Source organism: Vitis vinifera, chromosome 12 (genome assembly GCF_030704535.1).
Source record: "Vitis vinifera cultivar Pinot Noir 40024 chromosome 12, ASM3070453v1".
Lineage (NCBI taxonomy): Eukaryota > Viridiplantae > Streptophyta > Magnoliopsida > Vitales > Vitaceae > Vitis > Vitis vinifera.
Window position 1 is genome coordinate 7048305 of NC_081816.1, and position 14872 is coordinate 7063176.

At 36.7% G+C, this 14872-nt stretch overlaps 1 pseudogene; it reads right to left on the minus strand.

Annotated features, from left to right (window-relative positions):
* Positions 1 to 6385: 6385 nt before the first annotated feature.
* Positions 6386 to 9739, minus strand: LOC100253423 (cytokinin riboside 5'-monophosphate phosphoribohydrolase LOG5-like; annotated as a pseudogene).
* Positions 9740 to 14872: the final 5133 nt, after the last annotated feature.

Sequence of the window (14872 nt, forward strand, 5' to 3'; positions counted from 1 at the left end):
TAAGTAGCTCCTTGCAATCTTCAAACTAAACGACATCATTCTATAGTAAGTACCCCACTTAGTAATGAAGGACGTCTTCTCCATGTCCTTTGGAGTCATCAGAATCCGATTGTACCCGAAAAACTCATCCATGAAAGACAACATCGAATGACCTACCGTACTATCAACTAGCATGTCAATGTGTGGGAGAGGAAAATCATCATTAAGACTAGTCTTGTTGAGATCTCGAAAATCAATGCAATCTCTCACATTACCGTTTTTTTTTGGAACATAGACGACATTGGCCAACCACTCAGGATACTCAACCATTGATAATAATCCCACATTGAGCTGCTTCTGAATCTTCTATTTCACATGCAAACTCCAACGAGGATGTAACCGTCTCAATTTTTGCTTAACCGGTTTAACATGAGGCAGAAGTGGCAAGTGATGTTGGACTATGGATGGATCAAAGCCCGGCATGTCCTCATAAGACCATGCAAAAACATCCAAATATGATCTAAGCTACTGGATGAGGCTATCCCTCTCATCTGTAGATAAATCCAATCCAATCCTCAGCTCCCTAGGCTGGTCTGCCGTACCAAAATCAACAATCTTAGCATCTATTGTGGTAAACAAAACTCTCTAGTCACTAGGACTCGAACCAGAAGAAGAAGAAGAGTCATCATCTGAATCGTGTTGTACAATCTCATCATCTATATCAAACATCTATGATGTGGGTGAATAAGGTGTAGGTAAAGTGATGTAATAAGAGACAGGTAAATACTCAAAAAGACTCATATCCATATATGAAGAAGAGTCGGTACATCATCAAATAGGGAGACAAATCCCAACAATACATCAAAATAAAGTGGTGGGTCCACATGCTCATACCCTAGCACAACTAGGCTAGTAACACCCACAAATACATCATCATCAACTATATCATCCTTTAAAAACTCCAGAATGGGAGTAGTTTGGATCTCCTCAACAATCACGATGGCGGACACCCCAAAGAGATCAAATGACGAAGCAAACTCAGGTTGGACTATCCCATCAATACAACTCATATTCATCGCGAGCATCTCATCAATGTACCTATCATATGGAACAACTTCATCCACCTTGTCCCCGATCTCAGCAAATGTCCCATGCTCATCGACCTCATCCGGGAAATAGAGTGTCATGAGGCTCATACAATATGGAGATGATAGGGCGGCCAATGCAGATGCGAAAGTGCCAGGAGTTCCATCACTCAACCGTAGCTGATGGACAAGACGCTAAAGCTTGACCTCTTGAACAGTGCTAAATCCATCAATAATCCAACCTGAATGTGTCTGTAGCACCAGTGCCCTCACAAAGTAGTCCGCCAAGCTCATGCTGTATGGACTAACAGGATAGTCAAATGGTGTGTTAGTCAATCGGGCTCTCATCCTCTCCTTGCGCAATTGCGCCATAAATCGATAATCGACCTCAATATGAACAAAATCAAGACCGAAAGGAGTATCGTGATCAACTGCGGCAATGAACTCTCCAAAGCCATGCTAACGATGCCCTAAACCCAAGCCAAGTAAGAAAGACATAGATCTCATCAGCTCCAAAACCACTGTACTACTATGCTCAAAAAAGGGAAACACCACATGATCTTTACAGAACTGCTCAACCTCCATAGTTTATATCTCGTTAAAGGTGAAGCCAGTAAGAAATAGGTCATCGTCACCATGACTAATCTCTAATACTGTTCATAAGTAGAATAAGTGTCTCTAGTAGATTGTATATTAATGACTCTGCCCTCATGTATGAACTTCACCTTTTGATGAAAGGAAGATGGTATAACTCTGGCTTTATGGATCCAAGGCCGACCCAGTAACAGGTTAAAGGATATGGGAATCCTCAAAACCTGAAATAAAGTAGAGAATGTGACCGGGCCTATCTGTAAATCCAATGTCAACGTACCCACAACCTCTCTACGTGTAATCTCATAGGCTCGAACTGTCTAAGAAGATGGCTTAAAGTCTGAAGATCTGAAGCTGAGGGCGACTATTGTAGCTAGCGGGCAAACGTTCAAGGCAGAGCCATTGTCCAAAAGGACAGATGGAACTCGATGCCCAAAACAACCAACAAAAATATAGAGAGATAGAGTATGGTCAAAACCCCTAGGGGGTAGATCATCAGTAGAGAAGACAATGCATGTGGCCCTATCAGCTGTCAACATATGGGTCAATCCCTCAAGGGAGGTAGATGTCTCAACTCGTATTTGACTCAATGCCTTAACCAGTGCCTCCAGATGGGATGTAAATGATGCCAAAAGACTCCAAATGGAGATGTGGGCCTGAGTGCTTGATTACTACCAAAAAGTGCTATTTTTTAGACCTAATTATAATGGTTTTAAGCACCTTTGAGTAGTAATCATATTCATTTAACCCAATTAATTCATTAAGGTCCTTAGTAATTGGTTTTAACCATTTTGTGGCAAGTTTACATGTTTATATCAGCTTATGAATCAATTCAAGCATGCCAAATGATGGAGGAGCTACTTGGACAAGTTAAAGCAAGCTTTTAGCTACACCAAAGCAAGCCAACAAATGGAGAAAAGCAAAGTGAAGCAAAGAGAAGAAAAAAGAAGCAAAGAGGAAAACAGAGGACAGCAGCTGCAGTCTTCTTTGGCACTTTTGGAGCACTTTCCGAAGTTCATTTTCTACATTCTATATACCATTTCAAAGCTCAGGAAGTCAAGAATCCAACGCTTCAAACCGTGTACGATTTAGAGCTGAAATGAGGAAGATATGGCCTTTGGAAGACAACTGCTCCAGGGGTGTGCGAAAATTTCGCACAACACCTTCCAAATTCGCACACCCCCTTGCGTGGTGCGAATTTTCCCCTGTTTCTGCCGACTCCACACGAGATCTTTTCTTTTGGATATTTTTGTATAAATTTCCATTCTTCTCCTTGTAATCCACCAATCATAAGATTTCTTAGCTAGGAAGGTTGGAAAAACTTCTCTATATATATTCCTTTGCATCCGGTGTAACATATATCGATCAATATATAGAATTTTTACAGAGCTTTCCCGTTTCTATTTTCTTAGTAGCCAAACAGCCTCTGAGGGTTTTTCCTCAAAGGATGATTGGCTAAAACTTTTAGTTTCTCAAAGTATGGATGTTATGTGATGGCTTGGATGCAATCCCATGGAAATTTCTCGCACCCGGAAGGTAAGGTAGTCGTTTTTCATTAAAGGTTCATTAATGCAAAGTTTGGTTTTTATTTCCTTTGGACAACTTCCAAGGGCCAATACTTGATAAGCTTTTGGATTTCTATCCATTAGTTATCTCCTACGAGCTATTGGAAGGTGAGGTTTTCAATTCCAAGTTTTGCATTAATCCGTTAGAACCAATTTCAATGGCCATTGAAAGGTGAGTTTATCACCTAGAATGACTTTGAGTTGCCAATATTTGGTAAGCTTTTGGCTTTAGACCATTAGTTATCTCTTACGAGCCATTCAAAGGAAGTCTAAGGTGAATAACCATTGATGAAATTCACTACCATCTGTTTTGCTATTTTAAAGGATTAAAACTTGATTTGCTAAATCCATACCGGTTCGGGAAGCAAGCATCACCATAGTTGCAACCCCAACGCGAGGAGCCTATCCTGAGATTTCCAATTTGCATAAGAGCCAGAGCATAGCTATCCTATCTTTGAGAAACTTGTTTTTACACCCTTTCATTTTAGTCTTTAATGTTAGCTTAGATTAGTTTAAATCTTTCTAAAACATTTACATCTTCTTTTAAAGCTAACATCCATAAGAAAATCACCTATTTTCCTAATTTGAATATCACTTGTGTTTGCGAAAACCCTTCCCAGTGAACGATCCTAGAACCACTATGCTATAGTAACTTGGCTACTTTAGTAATAGTATTCAAGGTATAAATTTTGTTGATACGCCTTTAAAGCTAAGCTACCATGAGTCGAATCAGTGCTCTGGAGCTGCAGCAAAATCTCGTATGGTCCCCTCTCGAGTGACATCGTTCTCTAAAGGTTTAGCAATTGTGGGAGGTTGCTATCGTACCACCCTCCCTCCACGAATGACATACTGAACATCCTAAGCAACCGTCTCATCAGGATCTCGACTCAATATAAACGGAGACTGAATGCTATAACATGGGTGAATCAACGGCCTAACCGTGGTCAACTGCAATGGTGGCGTGTCAAGGACCAATCTAAATGATGCAGATGCTTGTAAGTCTAAGATCACTCCATCAACCTCATAGCACTCACCCACTACTATGGGCTCTGGCTCATAATCATCCCAACTCAGCATGTGAATGCGATCATTAGGCTTAATGAAATCTATGAAATGTATACCGCCGGTCGAATGAGAAACTGCACGTGTAGTATGGGTCGATAATGGGTTGGTGGTTACACTCAGCTGAACCAAGTGAACCAAACCTTGATCAATCAAGTCATGGATGACATATCTCAGAGCAGTACAACGGTCAATCTCATGCCCTAGCCCCTAATGATGTGCGCAATGTAAATCCATCCTGAACTATGGTAGGATAGGCTAAGGCAATGGCTTAGGAGCAAGAACTGTCAATAATCCGACCGCTATGAGCTTTCGAAAGAGACTGGCTCAATGAAATACCCAACTATGAGAACTATTTTTGTGTCCTCAAAGCAAAAAAAGCGGAAGTCTATTGAGCTTTAGGTCTAGGATATGAAGCTAAGGGTCTCGCTATAAACTGTGCTGCGTAGCATGACTATACTGGGGTAGAATAGGAAGTCAGAGGTCTCTTTGTGCCCTGTGCAGCATAATAAGATAGTGCTAGCGTGGAAGGCAAGTAGGCCTGATCATACGGTTGATGAGGTACTCGTGACCTATACTGCTAAGGTGGTGGTGAGTAGTAGAGTCCAGAAGTCTGCTCAACTGTCTGATAGCATCTAGGAGATCTCAACCCTGCTAAACTGATAACACCAACATCTCCTGATCTCTGTCCTCCTAAAGGCTTCTTCCCCTTAGAGTTAGTAGGGGAAGACTCAGACCATAATTCTTTAGCTATGCCCTTCTCTATACTGTATAAAGCCTGTACCAAAGATCCAAAATCTGTATGAGAAAATCTCATCAAGTGCCTCGCAAATCGAGGCTGCAAGCTCCTCATGATCATACTAATTTGATCATTCTCTGAAAGATGATAAATAACCTGTGAAATCTTCTCCCTCTAACGAGAGATAAATGAGGTGACTGACTCCTCTAGCCTCTGCCTCAAAGCCTCTAACTCTCTCCTTGAAACATTAATGACAGTATTAAATGCAAACTATCTCAAGAACTACTGGGCCAAATCATCCCAAGTCCAGCGACGTGATACATCTAATGAAGCAAACCAACGTTGTGTCGCACCACTCAGGGAAATAGAGAAAAGTATAACCATCTGGGCCTCATCCAGTCCATGGGCCCTCATAATCGTACTGTAAAGCCTCAAATGGATGCGAGGACAGCCAATGCCCGTGTATCTGTCTGTCTTCGACATCCTAAACTTGGCCAATAAACTGGCCACTAGTGCTTTATCAAAATCCTCTCAGGTAATAGCTCTTTCTGAAGTCCTCATCTGTCTTATTTCCTACTCTAGTCTATCTATACAAGCATGTGGGTCCTATAAGATCGGGGTAAGCACTATGACAGGAGGCTGGGCAACCTTGGTCTGACTATGCAGAGTGAAAGGTATAGCCTATGGTGTTCACTGACTGGGTGGAGGGGTGGTGGTATTGTAGGGTCATACTGTGCGCTATCCTGAGGCGGGACCTGCTAGGCTTGCTGCCTATTTATCCTCTAGCTGAGGCCAGTTATAGCCTCTTGAATTGAAGCCATGGCAGAAGCAAACTGATCAACGGTAACCACCTACGAATCCATATCTCTTTGATCTGATCTCTGGTCTAACTGTTCTAATATTCTGATCAATCTACCTCTAACCCTAATTCAAGATGCTGAACCCAGATCGGACGTATCAATACTCCTACAATAGTGGAAATACTAGATAAGATACGGTGTAAGGGAAACTCTACAAGGAATGTCTATCAAATATGCTGAAAAGTAACCTGAAAGTATTCAAACTGACATCCAATTTTGAGCAAATATATGAGAGACTACTACGAAGGTAACTAAACCTATCACTACTGACCCGACTCTGAAGGCCCACAGATGCACCCACGTGTAGGAAATGAAATCCTTATCGAATGATCTAAGACTCAACTTACAAGGTCAAGGTGACTTTAAAAAGAAAAGAGGTGGATTTTAAAGGATCCCTAGCAGAAGCAATCATACCCTCCGGTGGTACGCAACCCTCTGCATACCTCTGAAGAGACGAGGTGCTTCCATGCAAGGTGGTCATCACTTCCACACATGCACTACCTCGACATCCCAGGGGGTTTCCTATAGTGAAAGCTCTCGTAACTCTTAGCACTTAGTAGTCAACTAAAGTGCACAGTGAGTGGTGTGGGTGCATCCGAAAAACCTATGAAGCTAAAGCAGAACAAGAAACGCACTGGTCACACAAATATCCATGAAACCTAGCTTTGGGCTATATAGGTCTTCAAAAATCAGACTCCAATCAACATCAATATGTCCACCTCCTCCATAATGCTCCCGAACATCGATATAGCCCGTCGCTAGACCCTACTCCTAACCACTAGCTCGATCAAAGAAACAAGTACACACAAGGCCTCACACTTGCAAATGTAAGAACAGAAAAAAAAATGATCGAAACCAAAAGGTTGGAGGTAAGGGGATGATGTGCGGCCCACACAGACAAGCAATATGAAATCATACAAGAGAAGAGCAGTCATGCACCATACAATCATGCAAAACAACTATATATCATCCAAATCTACACACAAGCTAACCGAGAACATGACAATAAAGATGAATGCAATAAGGATAGCATACTCAAATATGATCAAGATAATATATGAGCAAGAGAATCAACACTAAGACAAACAAGATATACAACAATATGAGCATACATGTCAAAGTGAATAGGATAATCATGGAAATAACATAATCAATTTGCTAAGACAAGCAAGAAAATCAATCAACATCATCAGCATGTCACTGTCCCAAATGGATATAGCAATCAAGCATAGAAAATTGCCACATCAAAATTCTCAATGTGCTATGATCACTCAAGCATAGAAAAGCACAAATGGAAGGTATCCATCAATCGCCTAATCAAATGCCACATTTGCCTCATCTTAAGTTCAAGTTTGACCCTCTAAATAATCCTAGCGGAGTCGTCAGTTTGTGGACCCCGTATTTCGATCGATGTATTCCCACTCGATGACGCAACTCGTTTTTATTTATTTATTTATTTGATGAAATATACGATTTTTTTTTAAAAAGACTTGGAGTCGCCACTTATTTTTGTTTTATTTATAAATGGAAAACAAAATAAGAAAGAAAACCCTAAGTGTGACTCCTTATTTGGAAAAAATAGTTTATGAAAAAACAAACCTGGGTTTGAGGGTCAGATTACTTATTGAGAAGGTACGGTAAAGACCGTAGCAACCCTCTAAGCCTCTAAAAATGGGTCTCTACTAAATAAAGTGAAGCAAGCATGACAACTAACTAGGAGATCAATGGATACCAAAATGGTTATAGATCAAAAGCAAGTCATGATAATGAATGAATAAACAAAGTGAGAGTGAGAGCGTACCTTGGCAGCAAGTAATAAAGCACTACCATGAAATAAGGTTAATTCAAGTATAAAATCGTCACATGCATATCAAATAATAAGACAAAGATCAAACAATATTCATTAAGCATAACAGTTGACAATCAGAAGAGAAAACTCATATATAGGGCCCCCACCAAAGCCCAATTGATTTTGCATGAATGAATCTCATAAATTCCATTGCTTTGGAATTATGAAAATCATATTCATGCTTATTAAAAATCAAGGAAAACGAAAAAAATTATTTGAAAATCGAAGAAAATTTGTATAAGTGCTTGCCAAAATGAGAATGACAACAGACTTATTAAAATCAGAATTTTTTTGGTGACCTAAAACTCTAATAAAGGATGAACAGTTGTAGAATTAAAATTATTCAAAGAAAACTAGAGTTTTGAAATTTATTTGAAAATTGAAGTCTCGAAAATTATTTGAAAATTGGAGTCTTGAAAATTAAATTTAAGAATTGGAATTTTGGAAATTAAATTTGAAAGAAATTGGAATTTTGAAAATTATTTGAGATTTGTAGTTTCGAAAATTAAATATGAGAATTGGAATTTTGGAAATTAAATTTGAAAGAAATAGAGTTTTGAAAATTATTTGAGAATTGGAGTTTTGGAAATTAAATTTAAGAATTAGAATTTTGGAAATTAAATTTGAAAGAAACTAGAGTTTTGGAAATAAGATTTTTGAAGATTAAATTAAGGAATTGAAGTTTTGAAAATTAAATTTAAAATTTTGAAACTTAAATTTGAAAATGGAGTTTTGAAGATTATTTGAAAGTTGAAGTTTGGAAAATTAAATTTAAAATTTTGAAAATTAAAATTGAAAATTGGAATTTTAGGAAATTATTTAAAAAAATAGAAATTTTGAAATTTGGAATTTTGAAGAATTAATTTGAGAATAGGTATTTTAAAAAATTATTTGAAAACAGAAGTTTCAAAAATTAACTTTGAAAATTGGAAATTTGAAAGATTATTAGAAATAGAATTTTTATACAAAATAAATTGTTAACACTAAAAAAAAATGAAGAATTAAAAAAACCAAACACTTGGCCTTTTGGGGTAGTACACCGAGGTGGCCATGCATGGCCATGGGGAAGAGGAAATTGGGAGTAACCGAGACTGCACTGCTAGCGGCGGTGCTGCCACTATTTCACAATGCACATGCACGTATTCCTCGAGCTTTTGAATGAGTTCTCTTGCATTTGGAGCAAAGACGATAATGTGATGCTGAGAGGGCTTGATGAAGCCATCATCCACGGCTTTGTCGATGAAAGTAATGAGGTAGTTTTCGTAGCCATCCACATTCAGCAAACCCACAAGCTTGTCATGGATTCCAAGCTGGGCCCATGTGATGACTTCCAATAACTCCTCTAGTGTTCCATAGCCACTTGATGAGGCGGTAAAACAATCTGAATGGTGGGCCATCTCAGCTTTCCTTTGGTGCATGTCGACTATGGCTTGAACCTCTCTTATTGTTTTCCTAGTTGTTTCTTTGCACATCAGAGTTTTGGAGATGATTCCAAGTACATGTCCACCACCACGATGAACTTCCTAAGAAACCAAACTCATTAACCCAACACTTACTCCGCCATAAACAATATCCAACCTTCTCGAGTCAAGTTCTTGAACCAATTCAATAGCAACGTCTTTGGTGAAATGACTAACCCATCAACTTGGGATTCCTGCAGTATAAGGAGAGCATAGGATCCAATGTCGCCGGAGTAATCCACCATCAGAATGAGTTGTTAGAGCTTCAGAGTGTGAGCGAAATCACCAAAATCATCGATGACAGGGTTGGTACTCACCTTGATGAAGATGACGCCTTTAGCACAATGGCCAACCTCAGTGCAGTCGTCCTCGTCTCATCGGAGCCGGTTGGCCATAGGGTAGCATGGCACCAAAACCTTGCTCAGTGCCTTTTTCATGACCTGAGGGTCGAAGAAGTGGGTAGCACCAGAAGGGTGATAGAAGTAGATGCTTGGTGTGTGCATCTGCCATTCTACCAGATCGACGTTCGAGTTCCATAGGCTTTGCCATTTCCGAACACAGAGGAGGCTCACGATGCTTTGGAGAGTCTTAGTGTTTCAAGATGGGACCAGCCGTAAGTAGTGGTTCCAGTGTTAGAGAAGAAACGAGCAGTAGGATATCTTGCAACCTCCACTAACTCTTGTAAGGATTCAGTAGATCTAGGTCTCATTGCAAGCTTTCCTAGTGCACTTCCAGTACTCAACAAGAAATGGAGAGAAAGAAAAAGAAACATAAAAAAACAAAGCATGAACTTTAGTTTCATGTCATGGATCGCCAAAGAGCTTGGAGTTGGTGGGATTTAAAGAAAATAAGAGCATGAGCTTGGTGTATCTAGTTTAGGGAATGAGTGATGCATCAGATACTTCCAAGAGGAAACAAAAAAAAGAAAACCTCAAAATAAACCAAAGTAGAGCATGCATGTATTGAATCAAACCCAACAAGGCAAATGAGTGGCCCTTGATGTCCACTCCAATCAACAAAGCCAAGCTTAGAATAGCAACTAGAAATGAGAATAAAGTAGTGTAAAAAAATGAGAAATAAGAAGCTACAGTAGTCATACCCAAAAAACTCCTTTCAGGTAAAGAATTGCTTGGCTACCCAACTCTACTCTCTTGTCCTCCCTGTCTTTCTTGTTCTCGACCTCTCTTACTATCTTCTTTTGCCAACTCTATTTTTTATTTTTATTTTGCTCTCTTCCTTAAGTTGTCTTCCCCTCACCCATGAGCCGACCCACCCTCCTTATTCTTTTTAACCTCTCGTGCTCTTTCTTTTCATGCAAGCCTCCACCGGCTCCTAACTCTTACTCAGATCATCATTTTCTCTATCTCGTTCCAGCCATCTCCCTCTCCAACTACTTTTCTGCTCCACTACTTTAACCACCACCATGGCAAGGTGGTCACATCCTTGCCACACGTCTCATGCATGAAGTTGGAAGTCATCCTCCACTTCTCCAAAAAATGAAAGGAAACTCACTCCCGGGTAGCCAATGAGTGGTCTACAAATATGCCTCTCTTCAGTAGAGTTCACGAGTGTAAGGAATATGAACACTAGAGTGAAAAGAAAGTGTGAATAATGAGTGTAACGAAGTGACCTCTACCGAAAAAAAGGAAAGACCCCTAAAGGTACACAAGTAAAACACAAACTTGCTCAAACCAATAAAGGAACAAAAGGGGTTCTAAAATCCTAAAATGAGGGTGGCTCTCAAAGAGTCTCTAAAGTTGCGCTATGGATCTAGACTCTCTCTAAAATGTCTCAATAAGTGACTCGAATATTAATGTCAAAGATGAGTAACGGTCGAACCACCTTGGAGTACAAGAAAGAATGCATCCAAAGGGGACTACCCTATGTGAACTACATGAGAACGCTAAGGGTAGGGTGCCTAACAACATGACCGAAATATGTGTCGTGAACTCCAAGGACTATATCATGTATAGTGGAAGGGAAAGTGTAGAAGAGCATGATGATCAAGCAATAAGCACAAGGAAAGGAGGTGAGGAAAATGAGGACGAATGTAAAATCGCGAAGGCAAGATGTGCGATACTAGTGAATATGAATGTCAGGAGCTATGACTCTGAATGATAAGGATGAGGAAAAATGACTCTGAATTCCAAAAGGAGGAAAAGTAGTGGCTCAAAATGTTAGAATGAGTATGCACAACGGCTCTGAACGTCAAAACTAAAGAAAGATGTTGACACTAAATGCCAAGCTGAAGGAACATGGTGGCTCTTAATGCCAAACTGGAGGCAAACAATGGCTTTGAACGCCAAACCAAATATGTGGCTCTGAACGCCAAATTGAAAAATGGCTTCAAATGTCAAACTAAAAACACAGCTCAAAATGTCAAACTGAAACAAACAACGACTCTGAACGCCAAAATGAAGATGCGACTCTGAACGTCGAACTGAAAGAGATATGGTGGATCTGAACAGCTAACTAAAGAAAGACATGATGACTCTGAATGTCGAACGGAAGACATGGCTCTAAACGTTGAACTAAAAAAAAAATTGATAACACTGAATACTAAAGACGAAGCTCTAAATGCCCAAACTAAATTGACAGCTCTGAACTCTAGGAATGTATCTCTGAACGTCGAAAAATGTGGCAATGAATGCCCTATCGTGATAGGATGGTGGCTCTGAATGCCAAACTGGAGAAAGACATGATGACTCTAACCTAACCTAAGTGTATTTTGGAAAAAAATCTCCAAAATATTTAATTTAATTTATCCTTATTTTGCCAAAACATAAAGTTGTTTTTTTAGATAGGGAAACTTTAATTAAAAATTTAAAAGTATTAAAGTTGTCTTTGCTTTTAGTAAAATATTTTTAAACATAAAATTTGTTATAAAAAATAGATAATTGTTATAAAAATGAGATTTTGTACCACTATAGTAACTTGTAGATGACCATCTATAAATATCTTTTTGTAACTCCTTATAAAATGGAAAGACCCCTAATGAAATTTTATAGAGTTTTCTCATGCATTCTATTATATCTTTTTGTTTTTTTCTTCTCTCACTTTGTTTTACAACACATTATTAGTACGAATAGTCTAATAGTCTCTATAAAAGAAATAAAAAGATTTTTCTCTATTCAGAGAAATAGAAAGACGTTATTCTCTTCAGAGAAATAGAAAGACTCTTCTCTCTTCTTTCTCATAAAAAGGCATGTGATAAATTTATATCATGATTTTCTACTTTATTATCATTTGACTCTCTATTTTCACTTAAACCAATGTGGATGTTAATTGACACACAAACAAATATAATATATCCAATCATATCATATAACAATGACCCATGCAAATTTTATTGATCACACAGGTTTCATTAGAGTTTTTTATTTTTATTTTTTAATTTAGAGTTTGACATGATGTTAAATAGAATTATGGGTCAAATAGAGATACTAATGGGAAATGATTTCTTCGAGCTACTATATGGGCAGATGATGATACGTAAAACAATAAATGGGTGCATGTGAAAAATTCAGGAAAAAAAAAAATATATGTTATAGCAAAAGCACGTTTTCCAAATAGTTTCACATGCTCACAAAAAAGCCATTAACTCATGAACACGGTCTCACATGCTCACAAGCTCACAAAACGAGTAAGTAGTGGAGATTCAAGAACCAATACAATTAAGTGTAAAAAATAAGATTAAATATTTTTATTTTTCAAGATAAATTATAAAAGTCATTACGATGTCTTAGTTATGTCTAATTTGACACTTATGCTTTCTTAAAACAATGTGGATGTTAATTGACGCACGAACAAATCTAATATGTTTAATAATATCATGCGATAATTCATACAAATTTTATTTATCACATATGTTTCTTCATTTGATTTTTTTTTTTAATTTAGAATTATGGGTCAAATTGAGATAGCTAAAAAATATAGGCATTTGTGGATTCAATGCGAAAATGGAAAATTGTTATAGATTAAATTATAAAAAAAATTTAAAGTCAAAAATAAATATTTGCGAATAATGCGAATATCATTTGAAAATGAGTAGAACTTTCGATTGATCTGGGTACGTGGGATCCTGTGGATGATACTAACGAGAAATGATTTCTTTAAGCTACCCTATCATTTAATATTATATGGGCGGATGATCATATGTACAATAATAAATGGGTGCATGTGAAAAAATCAGAAAAAAAATATATATGTTATAGCAAATGCACTTTTCCCAAATAGTTTCATATGCTCACAAAAAAGTCAATGTTTTTGGCCAAAATAAAAATTTTATAGCTTAATTTCCAAATACACAAGACAAGCACATAAATGAATAAAAAAAGGACTTTAGAATTTAAAATGCTATAATGTGTGGTGCTCAATGAATTCTTTTACCTTTTTTAGGTTATGTTCAAGAGGAAAATTCGAAGAAAATAAAAGAGTAAGTGAAAATAATGAATTCTCTTTGGTTGGTGGAGGAAAAAAGATAATCTTTTGAATAATACACTTTTCTTTGAATTTTTTTATAAAGAAAATAGAAAATAAAATATTTTAATACTTTCTTTATTTTTTTATTTCCTTTATTCTAATACACTCCCTAAATTCTTTTGCCTTATAATATGATCCAAATAAATAGATTTTAAAAAAAATCTATCTAATTTAGGCATATGTGATTTGATTTCATCCACTTTCATAAAATAAAAAAATAATAAAAATGGTTATTAGATAATTGAGCATAATTTGGAGTTGGTATTGCTATGAAGCACCAAAATATCGTTAAAAATGGATAAATGATTTTTATAATTTACCCACAAATAAATGTATTGCATTAACCTCTTTCTTGAAAGGAAGATCTTACTCTCTTGATCATCTTGGCTTTTTAAATGGTACAATGTGATGCATGTATAACCAACCACAAAATCTTTTTAATTCTTATCTATGGATGTGGACAATATAGTTTTGGGCCTAATACACTAACTATATTTGTCATGTTATAAATTTGCAATGTTAGATAATCATCCTAGGAATTGTTTTTACACTAAAAAGTGTTTTTGATTGAAAAGTAAAAGTGAGTTTTATATTGATTTTAGAAAATATTTTTATTTTTTTTAACATTTAAATGATAAAAAAATTTCAAGTGTTAGAGATATTAGAAGCGTTTTCTAAAATCACCGTTAAATAAACTTTAAGTGCTTGTTTGATAGTGATTCTAAGAAATTATTATAATTTTTTTAGGACTTAAATTTTTTTTATTTTTTAAGCATTAAAAATGGTTAAAACACTTCCTAAAATTACTGTCAAATAGACTTTTAGAACGCATTTGATAATGATTTTAAAAAACATTTATAATCTTTCTAACACTTGAATGATAAAAAATTTTAAGTATTAAAAATATTGTAATCGTTTTTTACAATCACTTTCAAATTGGCTATAAGAATTTAGTAAAATTTAAAAAAAATAATTTAAACCTCAAAAATTATTTATAACATTGAAAAATCATGTTTTTTTAAAGAAACCTGTGGTTTCTAAAGAAAAATTACTCCACTAATAATTTTTAATTTTAACATTTTCCCTTTTTTTATATATATAATATATACAATCTCAGATTATCCATTACAAAAACCTAAGAGGGGATTAATCGAGCAAGGTATGAAAAAAGATATTAAATAATAAAAACAAAATAATTTG